General features: G+C 48.5%; 1 protein-coding gene across 11 annotated transcripts in view; it reads right to left on the reverse strand.

Moving 5' to 3' along the window:
• The window catches only part of LOC126282073 (uncharacterized), a 431,343-nt gene that overhangs the window by 257,368 nt on the left and 149,440 nt on the right, over positions 1-24,535 (reverse strand). For 4 of the 11 annotated variants that reach the window (XM_049981529.1, XM_049981520.1, XM_049981523.1 and 1 more), the window contains exon 3: positions 15,367-15,445. The exons of the other annotated variants lie outside the window; for them this stretch is intronic. The gene's annotated coding sequence lies outside the window, so the exon portion shown is untranslated. The remainder of the gene's footprint in view (positions 1-15,366; positions 15,446-24,535) is intronic. 11 annotated transcript variants of the gene reach the window in all.

Here is a 24,535-nt window from a genome sequence, read left to right on the forward strand (position 1 = left end):
TTGTAAACAGTCTTCGGAGTTAGAGTAAACCGCCGTACACGAATTTCAACGTATCGTGATATTTATTGGCACTCTTTGCAATTTCAGACAGAACTTAACGTTCACGCATTATTCGAAATTCATAATCCGCGACAGGCACGGTAAACACACAACCTACTCTAGAGTCTCTGGACGCTGACAGCCAAGTCAGAACATCTTCCAGCTTGAAGCTGCCTGTCTCAACGGATCAGGCTATTGGACAAATTACAAATGGTTGTACCGTTCTCAGTTGCCGCCAAAGGAAAACCACCGACCGTATTTTTCGATCACAACTCGTATCTAGCACCAGATGTGAATATATACGTCATTTGGGCCGGCTCTTTTAGGCGCGGAGCTGACACCCCTTAGCGTCCCCGATGAGTTCAATCGCGTTTACTTCAGGCGAGTTAGCTGATAAAGATACGAATGTGCATTTACTAGCGGGCTCCTCAAATGATTGTAGCACAGCTCTGATCTTGCGATTTGGATAGTTATCTTGCTAGAAGGTGCCACCGCCGTCGGGGAAGACCACACGCTTGAAGGGATGCAAGCTGTCTGCAGCAACGATCATGCAGCCCGCCCGGCTAGCCGCGCGGTCTAACGCGCTGCTTCCCGAGCGGCACGGCGTGCAGTTCCCCGGCAGGAATCCGCTCGCAGAAATAGTGTCGAGGTACGGTGTGCCGGCCAGCCTGTGGATGTTTTTTATGGCGGTTTTCCATCTACCTCGGCGAATGCAGGCTAGTTCCCTATATTACGCCTCAGTTACACTGTGTGGCGATTGCTGCTTAAACACTGTCCCCACGTATGCAAACACTGTTTCTATCTACGCATTCACCATAATTTTTCTAGTAAGCAAAATTTTGGGGTTACACTCGTCTGGAATAACACGTTCTGGGGGAGGGGGATTGCTAATGGGAGGGGGATAGAGGAGGGGGGTGGGGCGATGGAGGAGGGTGCAGGGGGATGGGGAGGTGGGGAGGGGGATGGCAGGAGGGGGAGATGCAGGAGGGGGCATTGGGATGGAGAGGTGGGGAGGGGGATGGCAGGAGGGGGATGGCAGGAGGGGGAGATGGAGGAGGGTGCAGGGGGATGGGGAGGTGGGGAGGGGGATGGCAGGAGGGGGAGATGCAGGAGGGGGCATTGGGATGGAGAGGTGGGGAGGGGGATGGCAGGAGGGGGAGATGGAGGAGGGGGCAGGGGGATGGGGAGGTGGGGAGGGGGGATGGCAGGAGGGGGAGATGGAGGAGGGTGCAGGGGGATGGGGAGGTGGGGAGGGGGATGGCAGGATGGGGAGATGGAGGAGGGTGCAGGGGGATGGGGAGGTGGGGAGGGGGATGGCAGGATGGGGAGATGGAGAAGGGGCAGGGGGATGGGGAGGTGGGGAGGGGATGGCAGGAGGGGGAGATGGAGGAGGGGGCAGGGGGATGGGGAGATGGAGGAGGGTGCAGGAGGTGGGGATGGGGATGGCAGGAGGGGGATGGCAGGAGGTGGGGATGGGGATGGCAGGAGGGGGATGGCAGGAGGGGGAGATGGAGGAGGGTGCAGGAGGTGGGGAGGGGGAGGCAGGATGGGGAGATGGAGGAGGGTGCAGGAGGTGGGGAGGGGGAGGCAGGATGGGGAGATGGAGGAGGGGGCAGGGGGATGGGGAGGTGGGGAGGGGGATGGCAGGAGGGGGAGATGGAGAAGGTGTACAGGGAGAGAGGGAGGGGTGAAGGGGGAGGGGAGGGGGGCGAGGGGGAGGTAGGGGGACGGGAGGGGGAGGCGAGGGGGGAGTGGATGGAAGGGGGAGTGGAGGGGAAGGGGTGGAGGGGGAGGGGAGGGGGGAGGGAGGTCTAATGGAGGTGGTGGGGTTGTGAACCACTGAGAGCTACGGCGGGAACGAAGCCTCTCCATCGTTTCTATGTCCCCAGTTCAATACACACACACAATACACAACGATCATGTAACTAGCAGGTATCGTGCAGCCTTCGATTACTGCTACAGGTCGCACGCAAACTGCTATAAATGTCCTCCTTCCGCAGCATGACAGTGCTCCCACCGGTGTGTGTTCGCAATGTAGTACTTGTTGCTGTCACTACCGTCTGCTTGCTGTAAAAACAAATGTGATTCACACGACCTAGATCAGCAGTCCAATCTTAATGATGGCATGCCCACTGCAGTCGTAACTGGCGGCATCATTGCGTCCACGAAGGAATATATTCAGATCCTGTGCTGCAAAGCCGCACGTTAAGCACTGTGCGCTCCGGTGAGCTCCAAGCATCGATTGTCGCTGCACCAACGTTCTAGTCTGTCTCCAGATTCTCTACAGAGCGCTAGACTTCCTGCTTGACAGAGTGGCATGTCAGGGGCGGTTATACTGGGTTTATCTTGCCACACGTAAAAAGAAAAAAGTATCGTATGTTGGTTTCTACTACAGTTGTATTTCCCTGTTTTTTACTGTGCTGTACACTCTTGTAGCAGCAAGCGTGTGGTTTCTGACCTGGCGATTTGATGTGCCCTTCCCTTCTCGCAGCTCAACCTCATGAGCGGAGCCACTAGTTCAGCACATGTGTATGGTTTCTGTAACAACCGTGACCTAACCTGCTTTGGTTTCTCTGTCGAGGGGGCACGTTATGAGGTAGATCGATATGTTATTCCCAGCTACTTCTAGTTCCAGACTGTATGTGTGGAGCAGTATGGAGCACGCTTAGTGGGTTTAGTGCTGTCTCTTTTAAATTTGAACCTGCTTGTGGTATAGTTTTTATTTTACTGGAAACACCATTTTCGCGTTGGAATATTAAGATATGATGGAAGTTTTAAACTGTCTGTGCACTACTGAATCTCTACAAAGTAGCCGGTTTCCAATACCTACTATTTTACTTTACACAAATTTTAAAACAGGGGCAACATTTCATTTGAGACCAGTAAAAACAGCAGGTTTGGGAAAAAAAGTTTGAATTTTAGAGAGTAGTTTTCGAAAATTGAAGGTTTTGGAAATAAGCGACTCCAAGATTCACATGAGTGCTCCCAGATATGTGACTGGCTCGAAGACTTCTTAAGTAATAGAACCCAGTATGTTGTCCCCGACGGTGAGTGTTCCTCGAAGACAGGGGAAACATCAGGAGGGCCCGAGGTAAGTGTGATATACACCACGCTCTAGATACCGGCTCCCCGGTCGATGCCATATTTCTCGACTTTCCAAAGGCGTTCGACTCAGTTCCGCATTGTCGCTTGCTCCTAAAAGTGCGCGCTTACGGTATATACGATGACATATGCGGTTGGATAGGAAGTTTTCTAACAGACAGAGAGCAGTATGCTGTCCTGGATGGGTAGACTTCAACAGAAACAAGCGTAACATCAGCTGTGCCCCAGGGCAGCGTGATGGGTCCGCTGCTTTTTACGATTTTCATAAACAATCTGGTTGATGGTACTGGCAGCGGCCTTAGACTGTTTGACGATGATGCTGTAGTCTACAGGAAAGTAGTATCACGCTAAAGTTGCGAAAAAATTAATGAGGATTTGCAGAAAAATAAGTGCGTGGTGTAATGACTGACAGTTATCTCTCAATATTAGTAAGTGTAACGTACAGCGTATAACAAGGCGAAAATCCACATTAATGTACGCGTACAAAATAAATACGGAGTCTTTGGAAGCGGTAACATCTGTCAAGTACCTGGGTGTGACTGTTCGAAGTGATCTCAAATGGAACGATCTGATTACACAAGAAACGGGTAAGGCGAACTCTAGATTGCGGTTTATTGGTAGAATCCTGAAGCGATGCAGTCCTTCAACAAAGGAGATAGCTTACAATACGATAGTTCGTCCAGTCTTGTAGTACTGTTCGTCTGTATGGGATCCTTACCCGTTGGTTCTGATTCAAGAGATTGAGGTCCAAAGAAGAGCGGCAAGATTCGTAACTGGTACATTTAGCCATCGCGAGAGCGTCACAAATCTCATAGAAAGTTTGAAGTGGGACACGCAGATCGACGTCGCGCTAAACGGAAGGGGCTGCTCGCTAAATTCCGAAATCCCATCTTCGCCTTCTCTGCCTCGTGATGACCGGGTGTTGTGTGATGTCCTTAGGTCAGTTACGTTTAAGTAGTTCTATGTTCTAGGGGACTGATGACCTTAGATGTTAAGTCCCATAGTGCTCAAAGCCATTTTCAACCATCTTCGCCGAGGATGTAGAGCATATATTATTACGTCCAACTTTCAGATCGCGCAGTGATCACCATTCAAAGATAGGGGAAATAAGAGCTCGTACTGAGGCGTTCTGACAGTCGTTTTTCCCTCGCGCGATCCACGAGTGGAGCATGGGAGGGTGGGGGGGGGGGGGGCTATGACTTCGGCGCGAATAGTGCCCTCCGCCACACCCTGCTAGGTGGCTAGCGGAGTATATACATATGTAGATAAAGAAGTAGACAATTCTCGTGACACTGCACGGGTATTAGCACTACCCGGGCCACACGCTGCATAGTCAGTTTCAGCAACAGCAACCTCGTCAAAAACTTTCATCGGGATAGAATGCCTTCCTCTTCCAGGTGCCACGCCAAGCTCACCTGTGTTTTCGAATTTCATTATCAGCTTCTTTAAACCGCTTAATGATATCGGACCTCCGCTCAGACCTTTCAGTCGGCGATACTCTTTCAAATCAAATGTTCAAATGAGTGTGAAATCTAATGGGACTTAACTGCTAAGGTCATCAGTCCCTAAGCTTACACACTACTTAACCTAAATTATCCTAAGGACAAACACACACACACACACACACACACACACACACACACACACCCATGCCAGAGGGAGGACTCTAACCTCCGCCGGGATCAGCCGCACAGTCCATGACTGCAGCGCCTTAGACCGCTCGGCTAATCCCGCGCGGCGATACTCTCTCGATGCACCGCTGCAGTTGCTGTCGTTCACACAAAACAGTTTCACTGACCATGCACGGTCTCTCTTCTCCGTAGCCATACTATCCACTCACTTTATGGCTTGACAAATGACAGCGTAGATGTCATACCGTCAAGCAAAGTGTACAGCGCCCGATTTGCACCTGGTGGCCACAAATGGAACCAATTTTTTTTCCGGCGTAAATCCTTTCAGGCTTAACGCGTTAGCACTCCTTCCAAGTTTCGTTGCCATACAGTAATTGCAGCCTACACTTTAATTATATGTGGATCAGGTCTCAAACCGCAAACTGCACAGGTTAACAGGCCAAGATTTTTTATTTTTTTCCTTTTCCCATCCTGGTAGCCTGCCAACTCTAGGCGAGCGTGCAGCGGCGAGAACGTCCCACACGAGCAGTGGTAGCCAGCTGTGCCGGCGTGAAATGCAGCGACCTTGGCGCGTTGCGAGAGCTGCAGCTACTGCCGGCTGCGCTGCATAACGGGTCTGCCTTTCGAAATGCCGTGCACTGGGAGGTGCGTGCAACGTGCGTGTACACACTGGCGATCGCTCTCGTGGTTCAAAAAAGTCCTCCGTTGTCAGGGTCGGTATGCGTTTTACTCAACCCGGTTGCGTTACGAGCTGCAGGAAATGGAATCTCGAATATGTCGACAGCAGGCATATTTCAAGCTGCGTGACGGGCTCCAGGTGTTCTAACAGATGGTACATGGCTTGCACAATTTTTTTTTTTTCCAGCGAGTTACTGAGAGCCGCTTTAGTAAGGGTTCCTACAATTTTCCACGGGATAACGGAGGTCGAGAAATCAGCATGCAAGATTGTATTGTATTGTATTGTATATAAACCGGGGACCTAGAAACGACGGAGAGGCTCCGTCCCCGCCGCAGCCGCAGTGGTCCAGAACCCCACGACGACTACCGCAGTCCACTTCATCCCTCCGCCACCCCACACCGAACCCACGGTTACTGTGCGGTTCGGCCCCCGGTGGACCCCCCAGCGAACATCTCACACCTGACTAGTGTAATCCCTATGTTTGCGTGGTACAGTAATGCTGGTGTACGCGTACTTGGAGAACTTGTTTGCGCAGCAGTCGCCGACATAGTGTAACTGAGGCGGAATAAGGGGAACCAGCCCGCATTCGCCGAGGCAGATGGAAAACCGTCTAAAAACCATCCACAGACTGGCCGGTTCACCGGACCTCGACACTAATTCACCGGGCGGATTCGTGCCGGGGATCAGGCGCTCCTTCCTGCCCGGAAATCCGTGCGTTAGACCGCACGGCCAACCGGGCGGGTAGCAAGCATGCAAGATAGTCATAGAATCGTCTGGGTCTCCCGTTTACACATTCCACTCAGTTCTAAACCACAGGTCCGTGGTCGGTTAACTACGCTCCAAAACGCTGCTTCCATCCCCCGAGCGAGGCTAGCTGTCTTCGCAAAACCAGCCAGCTGCCTGCACGAACCGAGGACGGCTACTACATCTAGGCGGCAGGCGTTATTCGTGGCGGCATGAGCTACGATTTCCAGCGGAGGGGGGGGGGACCCACTGCGGTCAATCGCCACCCGCAGAGCCTCCTCCACATCCCTGACGAGATCCTCAAACACAGTGGACATCGGCTTTCCTTGCCGACCTACTGCTATTTCCCTGATGGGCTCCATCGCCCGCCTGTGGTTCGAGCTCCCAACGACCAACAGTCCCAACCTCTGCACTTGTTGGGACCTTCCAGAAAGTTCGGGTCTAGTGCCGACAGACGAGACGTTATGTGGTGACTCGGTGGATAAAGCATTACCTCTGTTTTTAAGGCGTAAGAGGGACGGCCGCGCGGGATTAGCCGAGCGGTCTTAGGCGCTGCAGTCATGGACTGTGCGGCTGGTCCCGGCGGAGGTTCGAGTCCTCCCTAGGTCATGGGTGTGTGTGTGTTTGTCCTTAGGATAATTTAGGTCCAGTAGTGTGTAAGCTTAGGGACTGATGACCTTAGCAGTTAAGCCCCATAAGATTTCACACACCTTTGGAGTGGGACCCGTGAGGCCATTACCCGCTTTGATCTTCCATCCAGGAATCCACGACCCCACCACTGTTAGCCATTCCACGTCAGGTGAGCATCGGCACGCAAGGACAAACAGATCAGAAGGCACTGCGATATCAGGGGTCCCAGTTCAGATTACGGGCGCCACAGGTACCAAAACAACCTCACAGCAGCTCAGAGGAGTAGAATGAAGCCCACCTACCGTGACCAACGCAGTTATTTTCGGACAGCGACCAATTTCCCCTGCGTCTGTACAGAACAGCTGCAGTCCCTATCCTGCTTTATTCGATGTTGATGCGTACCACAAGGAATGTGAAACTCTCCCAAGCTGTGACTGGTTGCTATCTACGTACTGCTGTTACGCTACTTTTGGTTTTCATTACACTCGAAAGCCAGCTCACACAATGACAACGGCACCTCCTTCGTTGAATATAACAGTTCTCGTCAGATTGCCCCAAGTTATGCAAGGTCGGACGCGACCAGTACTTGGATTGGTATTCGCCTGTGTACGTCACGTACCGCTTTCGCTTTCCCTTTACCTTTACGGCAAAGAGGAGTGTGGGTGTGGGTGAGGGTGGGGGTGGGGGAGGGGGGAGGGAAGGGAGTGGGGAGGGTGAAGACCTAGACTATCTTATCAACAGTTTCTACGCTGCTGTTGTTGTGGTCTTCAGTCCTGAGACTGGTTTGATGCAGCTCTCCATACTACTCTATCTTGTGCAAGCTTCTTCATCTCTCAATACTTACTGCAACCCACATCCTTCTGAATATGCTTAGTGTATTCATCTCTTGGACTCCCTCTACGATTTTTACCCTCCACGCTGCTCTCCAATGCTAAATTTGTGATCCCTTGGTGCCTCAGAACATATCCTATGAACCGGTCCCTTCTTTTTGTCAAGTTGTGCCACGTACTCATTTTCTCCCAAATTCTATTCAATACTTCATCATTAGTTATGTGATCTGCCCATCTAATCTTCAGCATTGTTCTGTAGCACCACATTTCGAAAGCTTCTATTCTCTTCTTGTCCAAACTATTTATCGTCCATGTTTCACTTCCATACATGGCTACACTCCATACAAATACTTTCAGAAACGACGTCCTGACACTTAAATCTATACTCGATGTTAACAAATTTCTCTTCTTCAGAAACGCTTTCCTTGCCATTGCCAGTCTACATTTTATATCCTCTCTACTTCGACCGTCATCAGTTATTTCGCTCCCCAAATAGCAAAACTCCTTTACTACTTTAAGTGTCTCATTTCCTAATCTAATTCCCTCAGCAGCACCCGGCTTAATTCGACTACATTCCATTATCCTCGTTTTGCTTTTGTTGATGTTCATCTTATATCCTCCTTTCAAGACACTGTCCATTGCGTTCAACTGCTCTTCCAAGTCCTTTGATGTCTCTGACAGAATTACAAAGTCATCGGCGAACCTCAAAGTTTTTATTTCTTCTCCATGGATTTTAATACCTACTCCGAATTTTTATTTGTTTCCTTTACTGCTTGCTCAATATAGAGATTGAATAACATCGGGGAGAGGCTACAACCCTGTCTCACTCCCTTCCCAACCACTGCTTCCCTTTCATGCCCCTCGACTCTTATAACTGCCACCTGGTTTCTGTACAAATTGTAAATAGCCTTTCGCTCCCTGTATTTTACCCCTGCCACCATTAGAATTTGAAAGAGAGTATTCCAGTCAAGTTTCTACGTTAGTGTCCAGAATTAAATTCCAAACCCCTCTGCAACGTCTCAAGAAGCGTTGGCATGTGTCAATGTTGATGGTGATCCATTCGTCGGATGGGTACGTTACACTCGGCGGCCCTCACGGCGCTATTCGAAGTAGACTATGTGCCAACACCGGATTTCACCCTCTCCACCACCACCACCACCACCACCACCACCACCACCCACATGTTACCACACTACACAGCCACTACAGTCACCTGTACTTGACAGGTGCACCTAAAACCCAACAGTCAAAGTTTGCAGAGGAAAGGTGGCATTGTGCGCAGAGGACAGGAAAAACCTTTCCTATCAGGCATCTAAAGCTGCCCTTCAGGGTGTACCAGCCAACAACGCCATACGACTTTACTTTTTATTTTGGCTCACAAAATACGAATGCATTAAAACTTACGCAAACACTCGAAATGAGTTACTCGTACACTAGTCAACACAGTTAAATACTCTTCTTCCCAGATGCATGTGAGAAGGCTATAGTAAATCTTGTGTGTAAAGAGGCAACTGCTGTTGCAACTCAGCCCTTGAGATTGTCCCACCCGGTATAACTGCACAATGATGTGTCCGAATATGTGCACGACAAAACTGGATAGTTGTAACTAATTTATCCTGTAGTTTAAGCATACCACACGCTCTTGCGCTGACCGATGTGCACAATTGTTAAGTAAACAGACGAGGGGAATCTTGCTGCCGAATGAAAGTTGCGCGAAAGGCAGGAAACGCAACGTAGGAAGCAGTCCAGTGTTGGCGTACGTACCGTATTGGCCCCAGTACAAGCTGCACACTTTCCCCGAAGTTCGTCGCCGTCCAGAGGCACGCAGTCCAAACGAGACAGCGGCACTCTCGCTCTCTACACTCGAGCAGCAAGTCGCCCTTGTTTTGGGACAACGGCCTACAGGAGCCAGAAGTATTTCACTAGTAACAAACGTAAACGAAAAACGAAGATTCGCCGTGACGTTAGTAGCTACTGCAAGAGGGGGTAAACTAGCCTCCTCCGTTAATCTGAAGCGGAAATCTTTGTCTAAGGAAAACTTCGCCGATGGGTTAGTGATTCATTGCCAAGAAAACAGCTGAATGATAATGGGGTCGAGGATGAGTTGTCTGGCTAATGTTTGAAATCGCAGACCTGGTGCCCTATAAATAGAGGATAAAATTTCTGCACTGAAGGCAGACTTAGTCGTCGTAACTGCAAATACAACTTCAAAACTGCTTGATAACGTCGTGAACAAGCCCTTCAGAGAAAGTCTCCGAAAACTCTATTCCAGTAAGATTTTCAGGCACTCATATCATTTTGCAAGATTGCGGAACCTTATGTGCGAGTGGGTTCTCTCTTCCTGGAGCGCAATATCAGTACACTGATCAGCCAGAACATTATGACCATCGACGAACTTTTTACCGGGTGATCAAAAAGTCAGTATAAATTTGAAAACTTAATAAACCACGGAATACTGTAGATAGAGAGGTAAAAATTGCTTGGAATGGCATGGGGTTTTATTAGAACCACCCAATATTGCTAGACGCGTGAAAGATCTCTTGCGCGCGTCGTTTGGTGATGATCGTGCGCTCAGCCGCCACTGTCGTCATGCTTGGCCTCCCAGGTCCCCAGACCTCAGTCTGTGCGATTATTGGCTTTGGGTTTACCTGAAGTCGCAAGTGTGTCGTGATCGACCGACATCTCTAGGGATGCTGAAAGACAACATCCGACGCCAATGCCTCACCATAACTCCGGACATGCTTTACAGTGCTGTTCAGAACATTATTCCTCGACTACAGAGCTGCTGTTGAGGAATGATGGTGGACATATTAAGCATTTCCTGTAAAGAACTTCATCTTTGCTTTGTATTAGTTTGTAATGCTAATTATTCCTATTGTCATCAGATGAAGCGCCATCTGTCGGACATTTATTGAACGTTTGTATTTCTTTGGTTCTAATAAAACCCCATGTCATTCCAAGCTTGTGTGTCAATTCGTAACATTCTATCTACATTATTCCGTGATTTATTCAGTTTTCAAATTTATACTGACTGTTTGATCACCCGGTATTTAAACGGGTCCAGGCGTCACCTGGCGAGGAATGACTGCTAGTCATGCATGTGCATGTAGTATCAATGAGCGCGCTGTCCGTGTGTAGATTGGGGAAGGTGCGCGATCTGATTTGGACCGATGGCAGATGGAGGTGGCCCAGAGGCTCGGCGCGAGCATTTCGAAAACTGCACGGCTTGTCGGATGTTCGAGGACTGCTGCGGTATCTTCACCGAAAGTAAGGCGTAACCACGTCCAGATGTCGTGGTGTTGGGCGGCCAGCCCTCATTACAAATGTCGGACGTCGTAGGCTGGGCAGACTGGTAAAACAGAGCAGGCGGCGCAACGAACTTTAATACTGGGCTGAGTGCAAATGTGTCCGAAGGCTCAACGGATCATTGAAGATCTCCTAGGACGTCCCCCAGTGCACAACCTGGAAATACGGATGCCAAGTATGGGCGAATATTAACAACCCATTTCTGCCATCGGACATCAGTTCGTTGTGGTACCGAGTCGTAGGTGACACCTTTCCAACTAAGCAGCGTCTAGCAAACATTCATCTCAGCCAGACGAACGAGTGCAGCCAGTGTGGAGCTGCCGACACCAGAGACCACCGTATAACGTGCGCTGCGTGTGGAGAGTGTGGGAATTGTGCCAATTGATGGTGGGGCTTATCAACCAGACTGCACCTTCCAGTGTGACACCAATGTGGATTCTCTTTCCTGACTTTAAACTGCACCCAAAAAGGAAGTGCAACGCCGTGGCCCGGCTACTGGGACACACTGCCTGCGCCATTTTTGAGTTACAACTCAGTAACGCCGTGCAGTACATGGCCTACTTGTGGAAATGTCATGAACGATTGCAACGTTCACCGCAGTACAGTCAACACTGTATCAGTTTCGTTATTGTACGGATATCAGAGGACGCTTCACTTCCAGTGAATACTTTCGCTAGAAGTATCCCCTTTGCTTCTCTTCCCTCATTTGTGTTTTCCATTTTCTATTAGTTTCTTACCTTTATGCTTACATTTCGCAACACATAACGACTGTTTTAGAATTGTTACTAAAAGCTCTCTGTAAATAACTTGTCACACATGTCAGCTTTTCTGTTCTTAAAGGATTTCGATTACATGAAATATTGACCAGCTATTCACAATTACGTTTTTCTGTACATGTATTGTTGTACTGATGTTATGTTCATAAATCAAGAAATGCAACAACAAAAATGCGCGTAACTTGGGCGCATAATTTTTGGTAATCGGGACTGCGTTCGCGCTGTCCCGGAAGAAAAAAACAACAGTGTCCGGCACTCCTGTCGACGGGCACATGCTACTGCTCTATTACGCTATGTTGCAATACTGGATCACAAGTTTTATATTTTATATTCTGGACCTCGCTACTATACTCCACTACTGCACATTGTACCAGAACCAAGCTAGATTCCTCATTTGTGTGGATACTTAGACCCAGGCGCGCTGAGGTAAACTCAGAATTCACAGCAGCTGCGATACTCTACCACCCAAGGTGTACAGATTGTGAGAGGGCACTCAGGGTCTGTGGAAATCCTTCCTGGTCATACCCGAGGCTCATCTCCTCACTGCTTACCATCTGACGTCATCAGTCCCCTAGAACTACTTAAACCTAACTAACCTAAGGACATCACGCACATCCATGCCCGAGGCAGGATTCGAACCTGCGACCGTAGCGGTCGCGCTGTTCCAGACTGAAGCGCCTAGAATCGCTCGGCCACATCGGCCTGCTATTTCTTTATTCGATGTCTCTCTTGTGCCCAATATCTCCTTTATCTTACCATATTCGTCCTTTTTCAGCCAGTATTGTACACCTCTATTGATGATACCAGGGAAGAAAAACTATTTTAATCCACTGATAGGATGGTGAACCGAGGCGAGAGAATTAACTTGCAAACTGAATTAACAAATTCGCTAAATGTTGCTGGTATGCCTCCGCAAAAAATGCTTTAAAATCAAAGAAGCGGAAATACTTCCCGTAAAAGGAAAAGGCAATGCTAGAATCAAATTTTCACTCTGCAGCGAAGTGTGCGTTCATATGAAAATTCCTAGCAGATTAAAAGTTTGTGCCGGATTGAGGCTCGAATTCGGGACCTTTGCGTTTGGAGGGCAAGTGCTCTACCGTCTGAGCTGCCCAGGTACTACTCACGACCCGTCCTCACAACTTTAATTCCACCAGTACCTCGTCTCCTACCTTCCAAACTTCACAGAAGCTCTTCCTTTGTACCGGGAGTGCAAGCTGTGCAGGAGAGCTTCTGTGAAGTTTGGAAGGTAGGAGACGAGTTACTGGAGCAATTAAAGCTGTGAGGATGGCTCACGAGTCGTGCGTGGGTAGCTAAGGTGGTAGAGCACTTGCCCTCGAAAGGCAAAAATCCCCAGTTCGAGTCTCGGTCCGCCGCACACTTATAATCTTCCAAGAAGTTTACTATTAATGCCACTCATTTCAAGTACACCTACGTCTACATTTACACTCCGCAAACCACCCAACGGTGTCTGGAGGAGGGCACTTAGGGGCCACTGTTATTACCTCCCTTTCCTGTTCCAGTCGCGTATAGTTCGCAGGAAGAACGACTGCCGGAAAGCCTCCGCGCGCGGTCGAATCTCTCTAATTTTACATTCATGGTCTCCTCGGAAGGTATAAGTAGGGGGAAGCAATATATTCGGTAGCTCATCCAGAAACGCACCCTCTCGAAACCTGGACAGCAAGCTAAACCGCGATGCAGAGCGCCTCTCTTGAAGAGGTTGCTAAACATCTCTGTAACGCTATCACGCTTACCAACTCTTCTTTGGATCTTCTCTATCTCCTCTGCCAACCCGATCTAGTACGGATCCCACACTAATGAGCAATACTCAAGTATAGGCCGAACGAGGGTTTTGTAAGCCACCTCCTTTGTTGATAGACTATATTTTCTAAGGACTCTCCCAATGAATCTCAACCTGTCACCCGCCTTTTCAACAATTAATTTTATATGATCATTCCACTTCAAATCGTTCCGCACGCATAATCCCAGATATTTTACAGAAGTAACTGCTACCAGTGTTTGCTCCAAGTGCCTATCCGCTGCATATCTTCCTGCATTTCGGTGCAATTTTCTAATGCTGCAACTTCTCTGTATACTACAGCATCATCCGCGAAAAGCCGCATGGAACTTCCGACACTACCTCCTAGGTTATATATAAAAGCAATGGTCCCACAACACTCCCCTGTGACACGCCAGAGGTTACTTTAACGTCTGTAGACGTCTCTCCATTGAGAACAACATGCTGTATACTGTATGCTAAAAACTCTTCAATCCAGCCACACAGCTGGTCTGATATTCCGTAGACCTTACTTTGTTTATCAGGCGACAGTGCGGAACTGTATCGAACGCCTTCCGGAAGTCAAGGAAAATGGCATCTATCTGGGAGCCTGTATCTAATATTTTCTGGGTCTCATGAACAAATAAAGCGATTTGGGTCTCACACGATCGCTGTTACCGGAATCCATGCTGATTCCTACAGAGTAGATTCTGGGTTTCCAGAAACGACATGATACTCGAGCAAAAAACATGTCCTAAAGTTCTACAAAAGATCGACGTGAGAGATATAGGTCTATAGTTTTGCGCATCTGCTCGACGACCCTTCTTGAAGACTTGGACTACCTGTGCTCTTTTGGAACCTTCCATTCGTCTGGAGACTTGCGGTACACGGCTTAACTTACCATTCATCTTTCGGAGATTCCAATTTCCAGTAACATTAGCATGCAATGCGAATATCAATGAAACACATGGGTGGGGGGGAATCTATAGTTTCGAGGTTAGTTTAGGAAGATTGTTAGTTCCACTTTTACAACTAAGGAAACAAACGAAATAAAAACCAAGCGAAGTGGATCCCCTTTAAAGTTGGTTTATTGCATTTGAATATAAAAAGATGATTAAGCGTGTGAAGAGTTTCTGCATGTAAATACGTAGAGTGAAACTGTGTTTCTCTCTTTCCTCACCCCGCCCCGCCCCACCCCATCAGAATTAAGGGAGCAGCTTACACTCGCGTCAATACAGTGGCTGCGATGCCGTCGCCTGCTTTATATGTGCACCTGCGCGACAGAGGAGCACCGAACAACAGGTGTGCGTCTAAAAATAGCGCTAGGAGGGGCGGCGCAGTGGTGCTGGACCCCGCCTAGCGGAGTGACGATGGCAGGGGTGCGGGGGAAGACCCTGAGAAAATCGGCGAGGAGGGGGCGCAGTGCAGCAGTTGTAGTCGGGCAGAGGCGAGCGACGCCGACGCGCTTACACAAGCCGAGGCGGCGGGTGAAACTCCTGTGTCGCTCCGTACCTGGCGAGCCGGCCGGATGTCGCCGCAGTCAGAAAGCAGGGCCACGACCACCGACTGTCACGCGGCGCTGGTTTCACTCGCCAGAGACGCGCGCTCCTCAGCGCAAAGCGGGCGGACACCACCGTGCACGGCTAGAGCGTAGCATCTCCGAGGCGTCGACATCGTTGCAGACGAAGCGCTTTTTTCAGTTGGAGCGATGTGCAGAGCGGCCAGAATATCTCTTTATACGCATGAGCCAAAACATTATGACCACCTGCTTAATAGCTTGTCTGTCCACCTTTGGAACGAAATACGAGGTGCGACAATAAGGTAATGAGACTGATGTGAAAAAAATGTTGCTTACCGTTTTAGTCAAGTTTAGTGTTCTCTCCTTCAAAGTAGTTCCCTTCTGATAGCACACTTTCTCCAGCGCTTCTACACTCCTGGAAATTGAAATAAGAACAGCGTGAATTCATTGTCCCAGGAAGGGGAAACTTTATTGATACATTCCTGGGGTCAGATACATCACATGATCACACTGACAGAACCACAGGCACATAGACACAGGCAACAGAGCATGCACAATGTCGGCACTAGTACAGTATATATCCACCTTTCGCAGTAATGCAGGCTGCTATTCTCCCATGGAGACGATCGTAGAGATGCTGGATGTAGTCCTGTGGAACGGCTTGCCATGCCATTTCCACCTGGCGCCTCAGTTGGACCAGCGTTCGTGCTGGACGTGCAGACCGCGTGAGACGACGCTTCATCCAGTCCCAAACATGCTCAATGGGGGACAGATCCGGAGATCTTGCTGGCCAGGGTAGTTGACTTATACCTTCTAGAGCACGTTCGGTGGCACGGGATACATGCGGACGTGCATTGTCCTGTTGGAACAGCAAGTTCCCTTGCCGGTCTAGGAATGGTAGAACGGTGGGTTCGATGACGGTTTGGATGTACCGTGCACTATTCAGTGTCCCCTCGACCATCACCAGAGGTGTACGGCCAGTGTAGGAGATCGCTCCCCACACCATGATGCCGGGTGTTGGCCCTGTGTGCCTCGGTCGTATGCAGTCCTGATTGTGGCGTTCACCTGCACGGCGCCAAACACGCATACGACCATCATTGGCACCAAGGCAGAAGCGACTCTCATCGCTGAAGACGACACGTCTCCATTCGTCCCTCCATTCACGCCTGTCGCGACACCACTGGAGGCGGGCTGCACGATGTTGGGGCGTGAGCGAAAGACGGCCTAACAGTGTGCGGGACCGTAGCCCAGCTTCATGGAGACGGTTGCGAATGGTCCTCGCCGTTACCCCAGGAGCAACAGTGTCCCTAATTTGCTGGGAAGTGGCGGTGCGGTCCCCTACGGCACTGCGTAGGATCCTACGGTCTTGGCGTGCATCCGTGCGTCGCTGCGGTCCGTTCCCAGGTCGACGGGCACGTGCACCTTCCACCGACCACTGGAGACAACATCGATGTACTGTGGAGACCCCACGTGTTGAGCAATTCGGCGGTACGTCCACCCGGCCTCCCGCATGCCCACTATACGCCCTCGCTCAAAGTCCGTCAACTGCACGTACGGTTCACGTCCACGCTGTCGCGACATGCTACCAGTGTTAAAGACTGCGATGGAGCTCCGTATGCCACGGAAAACTTTTTGACACTGACGGCGGCGGTGCACAAATGCTGCGCAGCTAGCGCCATTCTACGGCCAACACCGCGGTTCCTGGTGTGTCCGCTGTGCCGTGCGTGTGATCATTGCTTGTACAGCCCTCTCGCAGTGTCCGGAGCAAGTATGGTAGGTCTGACACACCGGTGTCAATGTGTTCTTTTTTCCATTTCCAGGAGTGTAATTAGTGGAAATAACGGGCCGCTGATTTGCGTACCAGGTCGGTCGGTCGGTCGGTCGCTCGGTCGATCGTAGTGGGACTAAGGCCTCCCGTCGGGTACACCGTTCGCCGGGTGCAAGTCTTTCGATTTGACGCCACTTCGGCGACTTGCACGTCGATGGGGATGGAATGATGATGATTAGGACAAAACAACACCCAGCCCCTAAGTAGAGAAAATCTCCGACCCAGCCAGGAATCGAATCCGGGCCCTTAGGACTGACAGTCTGTCGCTCTGATCAATCACCTACCGGGGGGCGTAATGGCGCCCGATAGCGACTCAGATGGGTCCCATAGGATTTACGTCGGGCGAATCTGGTTCGCCAAGACATCAACGTGACTTCACTGTAGTGCTGCTCAGACCACTGTAGCACGGTTCTAGCTCCGAGACACGGGCGGTTATACTGCTGAAAGATCACATCGCTGTTGTGGAAGGCATCAAGCACGAATGGATGCAGGTGTTTCGCAGCTGTCAGCGCGTCTTCGATTACTACCGCATGTCCACGCAAGCGCAGTAGAATATCTCCCGTGGCATATGCTGCTCCCATCAGCCTGTCTCCGTGGTGCGCTGCACTTTCCGAGGCGCCGTTCATACCTATGACTGCGTTTGTGGAGACGACCGTCGACTTAGTGTAGCAAAAATATGATCCGCCCGAAGAGGCGACACGTTCCCACAGATAGACGGTCGAATCCCGATGGTCCCGGCACCACTGCATTCCTACCTGACGACATCGTTGAATCAAAATGTGAACACGCAGGAGTGGTCTGCTGCTCTACATAGTTCGATGAACGGGGTGCTCCGAAACACTTGTGTCTGCCTGAACATCGTGCTCTCTCGACAGGGATGCCACAGATCACCATCTATCCCATTTTACAGGACAGACACAAGCCTCCGAACCCCACATTCTGTGAACTGTCGTCCAACCACTTAGCGCCTAGTGGTGGTTTCACTGTCCATGTACCTCTTTCCGTAGATGTTCAGAACAGTAGAGCGTGATCATTCGACCAGCTTCTCCGTTTCCGACTATCTCGTTCACAGGCTCCGCCTAATAATAATCTGTCCTTTGACAAACTGACTTATTTCAGTAGATTTCTCCAATTGCGGCAATATCTTCGCTAAGGTGATCCCCCATCCGTCACCTCTAAATTAAAAAAAAAGAAAATCAGATATTTATTAATGTACAGGTGGCAATTATCGAACTCTACAAAAAACGATGTAAATTAGCTACAAACTACGGTGTGTACACACTTTATGCAACTTGTAAACGTCGCTACAGATATTCGGATTTATCGTCTGACTAGTTCGGTGTGCCTGCTATCACTGGCGATGATGCGGCGTAGACAAATAGCGAAATTCTGCATGAGCCGCTGAAGTGTCGAAACATCGTTGCTGTCGATGACCTCCTGAAGGGCTATTTTCAGCCCTGCACTGGTTTTGGGGCTATTGCTGTACACCTTGCCTTTAATGTAGCCCAAAAAAATGGAGTCGCGTGTGTTTAGAATATGGAGAATATGGCGCCAGTAGCCTCTGGGTACCCCAGAGCCAGAATGCGGCCCCCAAAGTGCTCCTCCAGAACATTAAACTCTCTCCTGTTTCGATGGGGTCGAGTTCCTTCATGCATGATTGTCGAAATCAATGTCACTTTGGATAATGGGGATGAAACCATCTTCCAAAACCATCACGTACCGTTCGGTAGTGCCATCAAGGAATACATTCGGTGAGTGGACACTGCAGACCACACAGTCACCGTTTAGGGTGAAGAGACTTCTAGAACGCGAAATGCGGATTCTCAGTCGCCCAAATGCGCCAATTTTGCTTATTGACGAAGCCATCAGAATGAAAGTGGGCGTCGCCGCTAAGCCAAACCAGTTTCACCTCAAAGTCCTGTTCGTCAATTCTGTGGACAGTATTGTTGGCGAAAAAACAACCGCTACTCCATGTCCCTGGAGCTTTATGGCTGATGGGTTTGAATTTTGTATGGGAAGAGATGCAGTTCAACAACGATTTTCAAATATGGTTCAAATGGCTCTGAGCAGTTTGGGACTTAACTGCTGAGGTCATCAGTCCGGCAGAACTTAGAACTACTTAAACTTAACTAACCTTATGACATCACACACATCCATGCCCGAAGCAGGATTCTAACCTGCGACCGTAGCTGTCGCGCGGTTCCAGACTGTAGTGCCTAGAACCGCTCGGCCACAAAGGCCAGCAACAACTATTTGTCGCAATGTCTCCAGGTTGATTCCCACCTGTTGTGCAGATCGTCTGATCGATTTCCTGTGACTGGTTTTTAACGCAGCGCGTGTCTTAACGATGTATTCGGGCGGTTTCACCATTTTTGGGCGACCGACACTGCCAACACGAACTCTGCCCGTTCTCTCAAACTTGCGAATCAAATTCTTGGTTGTTGGCACACTTGGATCGGTTGTCTTCACTTTGAACTCGGTCGCAAACTTCCCTTCAGCCGCAGTTGCGTAATTATTGCTCGCATACTGACCTTCACAAGCGCTACACGGTCAGGCACGCTTCGCTGTGACATTTTCACGTGCAAACGGCAGACAACACGATGGCGCCAGCGCATGCGCATATTAATTCCCATCATGCTCTCCGTCCAACCGTGCAGTTTGAACGTCCTAACGGAAACCGTTCAGAGGTTATGATGGTTATATTTCATATAGCTCAATACCTGTCATCAATTTATAAACACACAATACGTATCTTCTGCTAATAGATGTTGGAAATGTCATCCAAGTGCTGCAACACACGCCTCAACACTTTCCTTGATGTTGGTTACTAGTTTTTGAATGGTCGACACACTTATCCATGCTATTCCGTTTTCGACGTTGTGCTTCAATACGTCAGTTGTGAGAGGATTGTTCTTATAAAAGTTATCCTTCGAATGTTCCCAGAGAGAAAAGTCGGGGGGAGACAGATCTAGGGGTTTAGGCGGCCACAGGTCATGGTACTGTGTGTCCCCCAAAGAACACACGCAAACATTACCACTGTGCTATGTGCGCTCTTGCACCATCTTGCTGCAGTCAGCAGTGTCGTTCATCAAACTAACTGTGGTATCGATAGCTACGATGCCACGGCGTAGGTGCAAGTTCATACGTTGGCACTACGAGAGACACCGACGATAGCGGCCTCTAGCCGGCGCTGTGGAGCTCTACGAGCGTCGCTCCGGATTCAGCCCATTTGATGAAGAGCAGACGGCCGTCACACTTCGCTTCAGCTTCGCTCCAAATAGAGACTTTGCACTACTTACGACGGGTCTAAGGCTTCACACCTACGTACAAAGTTATGTATGCCTCTGCATCTTGCAGTACCCACGTGTTTCACCTCTCCTGCTCCTACTCGCTTCCTTAATTCGGCCAACCTTTCAGTTTTCCGGAGCAGACCCACGCGCCGCCTTCCAGGCGAGATACAAAACTAACAGTGTTACGAACTGCTTGATGGTATTCTGGTAACCTTCAGCTCTTTTAGTTTCCGATGAAAAAAATTGAGGCTACAACTCTTTTACGCGAAACTGTACAACGAACTCCTACCTTCTGCGAATGTAATAGGGTCCCTTTGCAGATGTGATGATTTTCTTGTTCTGGCTGTTTACGCAGCCACTTCCATGAAATCATGCTTCATCAGAGTAGAAAACATAATCCAACACCGGAACACTGTTGTGAATAAAAAGCAAAAACCGCTGACATTAATGTACTTTCCCATCTGTCAGCGTCTTGGAGCTCATGCACAACGCCAATGAGATACGGACAGAGTTTCGGTTATTTTGTGACTCTACAAACTCTCCTGTAAGACATTCCGATTTGCTGACACAGTTTTCGTATACATTTTCTTGGCGAACCTAGTGGATATTTTCCATTGTGGCATCACTTAACGTCGAAGGTCGGAACGCATGTTTCTTCGGACACAGCTAACTCAATACTGTGATCAAAAGGACGGGCAATAGCTCGTACATCACGAGCTATGCGTCTCCTGCAATGTCAACTCTTGCTAACACAAACATTTCCGTCGGTAAGAAACTCATTTCTCACCACACTTTTTTTTTATATATAGTATTGCGTAGCTTCTGGTTCCCCCGTATAGTATCATATCAACACGGTTATTTATCCAAAATGTCGGTATGTGCACCGCCGTTATTCCCCGCTGGGCTCCTATTAATTGCAAATTCTTTATCACGCTAGATAGCGACGTGTAGTGTGAAAGTATCACTGACTCACTAGCTTCACCAAGTTTCCCTTCAGGCTGACGGACGGCCAGGGTGGGGGCATCCTAAATGCTTCCCACTCAAAAGGCTTCCTTCTTTCATGATCAAACGCTGACAACTTGGTGACCCCATGCCTAACCATTCACGTAATCTGCCCATAACCTGCATCACATTTTCGTTGTTGTGCTTCCGTTAATGGAACTTTGCACTTGTCACTTAACCTCTACTACAATATGTAGCCTCAGATATTTGACATTGCCCTGCACCAAACACGGAAAGGTGACAAACTGCTCAATGCACATACTTTGTTCTCCTTTCCGGGCAATAACGTGGCAGTTATTCTGCAATCGCGTTACAATTCACGCCAGGATCATTGTTGCCATATTAGTTATCAGGATGGCAGGTTAAATCTAACTATCTTATCATCATACACTGTTATACACATTTATTTCCCATGTAATGGCACTATCTAGCTACCTGCAGAAGCGGGTGTAGTCTGTGCGAGAAAGAAGAGGAGGTGGAGGATTAGGGTTTAACGTTCCGTCGACGATGGTGTGATTACGGACGACGTACGAGCTCGGATTCGCAAATGAGGCGGACGAATCTACGACTCATCTTACAAAATAAGTTGAAGAAATGTAAATTTACATTTTCAACGTTTGTAGATTAAGAGAAGCCATTCGACAAAGCTGATCCGAATACTGCTTGAATACAAGGAGCGAAGAGTTATTTACGACTCGTACAGAAACCAGACTGTAGTTCGAAGGGTCGAGGGTACGTAATGGAAACAGTGGTTGAGAAGGAAGTGAGGCAGTGTTGTAGCCTCTCCGCTGTGCTATTCAATCTGTACAATGATAAAACAGCGAAAGAAACCAAAGAGCAATTTGGGAAGGGAATTTCAGTTCAGAGAGAAGAAATAAAAACTTTGAGGTTTGCTGATGATATCGTTGTTCTGTTACAGATGGCTAAGGACTTGGAAGAGTAGTTGTACAGAATGGGCCCGCATCTCGTGGTCGTGCGGTAGCGTTCTCGCTTCCCACGCCCGGGTTCCCGGGGTCGATTCCCGGCGGGGTCAGGGATTTTCTCTGCCTCGTGGTGGCTGGGTGTTGTGTGATGTCCTTAGGTTAGTTAGGTTTAAGTAGTTCTAAGTTCTAGGGGACTGATGACCATAGATGTTAAGTCCCATAGTGCTCAGAGCCATTTGAACCATTTTTGTACAGAATGGATTGTGTCTTGGAAAGCGGTTATTATATGAACGCCAACAAAAATGAAATAAGGATAGTTAAATTAGTTGTTCCTGAAGGAATTAGATCAAGGAAACATTTAAAGTAGTAGACGGGTTTTACTATTTTGGGAGCAAAATAACATCTTTGGAAAAGAGGAATTTGTTAAATTTAAGAGTTACTTTTATCTTAAGGTATTTGTCTGGAGTAACTGCATGGAAGTGAAAAAATGCGTGATAGGAAATTCAGACAAAAAGAGAATAGAAACTTTTGAATTGCACTGTTACAGAATAATGAAGAAGATTAGATGAGTAGTTCGAATAACAAATGGGGAGCTACTGAATCGAATCTGAGAGAAAAATTTATGGCACAACTTGACTAAAAAAAGAAATGGTTGATGGGACACGTCCTGAAGCATCAAGGAATCTTAAGTTTGGTAATAGGGGTAAGTATGGGGGGTTATAAATTACAGAGGGAGGGAAAGGCTTGAATGCAGATAGCAAGTTCAAGTGGACGCATGTTGCAGCAATTATGCACAGATAAAGAGGCTAGCACACGTCAGACGAGTGTAGAGAGTTGTGTTAAACCAATTCTTTGTCCTTTGGACAACAACAACAACAACATCCTTTTAAACGACAGCGGCTAAATTTTTAATGAGAGTTACAAAGAAGTACAAACACTCATCACATGGTTTTGAGGCTCTAGAAGCAGCCGTGTTTGCACAATAAAATCTCGTAATTCAGATCCGCCTATTACGAAAACAACTGTTAATTAACAATCTGTGTACTCCAAAACAGTCTTTGATTGGAATTTGTTTCATTACATCATCAGATCTCTCCCATCGCCCTCCCTCTGACATAGGCCAACACCTCTGTGTATAAAATGAGAACACAATAGCTGAATTGCTCTGAGGCTGCCCAGTGTCTTCCCCCCCCCCCCCCCCCCCCCCAATTGTATGATGACAATGACTCACTGTGTAAGTAGGGTACTAGTTCTCAATGTAAACTGGTGGGAAATACAACAAATCCAACGTATACAACTATCCTGCAAGTTGAAAATCCAAGATGGTGGATCCTAGGATACTCGGTACATGGTTGTCAGATTTCATGTGTTCTGAGCTCAGAATTTTACACTTAGCATGAGATTCTAAACTTAAAAGACATCAAATCTGATAATCATGCAGGCTGCACCAGTACCCAGGGTTCACCATCCAGGAATTTCAACTAATAGGAAAATTTCTGATCTACAGTTTTTTTTTAATTGTCCATCATTTTACACTTTCTCCATAGCGACATCAGAGGGACGAGTGAAAGCCCAATATTCTTTTAATTTTCCACAAATTTTTTAATATCCTTACATTTTATACATAGGACAATAGGTCTGTCTCAGAGTGGTGGGAAAGAGAAAGATATCTGGCAACAGCACATGATTATGTCACTAGAAATCTGGCAACAGTGCATACTGAACCAAAACCCCCATATGCACACTACTGTTCTGTTTGTTGCCAGCCTCATCACAGATGCTGTGACACATTCTGTGGACACCATTTTGCTTATTAGACAGCAGAGCAGAACTGTAACACCCAACATAGCTCAAGGAACGCGGTATTAACCTAGACCCAAGTATCTACTGCCTACTGCTCCTCGGGACGAGCAGAAAGAGCTGCCATTCAGACGATCGTTGTATTCAGAGCCCATGTCGATTCCTACAGTCGAGTGACCTGATGCAGTTCCCCAAGCTAGTCTATTCTGAGCCAACCTATTCATCTTCGCACAGCTACCGAAACCTACATGCATCCGAATGCGCTCGCCAACTGTAGTCAAAGTTTTGGTGCCTTCTACAATTTCTACCCGCATACTTCACTCCGTTACCAAACTGGCGATTCCACTATGTCTCTCAGGATGTGTCTTATTGCTTTTTGTCTAACTGCTTTGCCTTGCACATTTCAGTTCCACACAACACTCCCTACAAATACCTCTAGAAAAGGCTTCCAACATTTAATTTACGTTCGAGTCTAATAAATTTCTTATCTTCAGAAACGATTTTCTCGCTATAGACAGTCTGGTGTTTGTGCCAACTCTACTTTGCCGATCGCCATTTATTTTGCTACCCAAATACTCATCTACTACGTTAAGTGTCCCATTTCCTAATCTTAATTCCCCGACAATGGAACATTCATAGCAATGCGGAAAGAGGGGGGGGGG

This window comes from Schistocerca gregaria, chromosome 7 (assembly GCF_023897955.1).
Source record: "Schistocerca gregaria isolate iqSchGreg1 chromosome 7, iqSchGreg1.2, whole genome shotgun sequence".
NCBI classification, from domain to species: domain Eukaryota; kingdom Metazoa; phylum Arthropoda; class Insecta; order Orthoptera; family Acrididae; genus Schistocerca; species Schistocerca gregaria.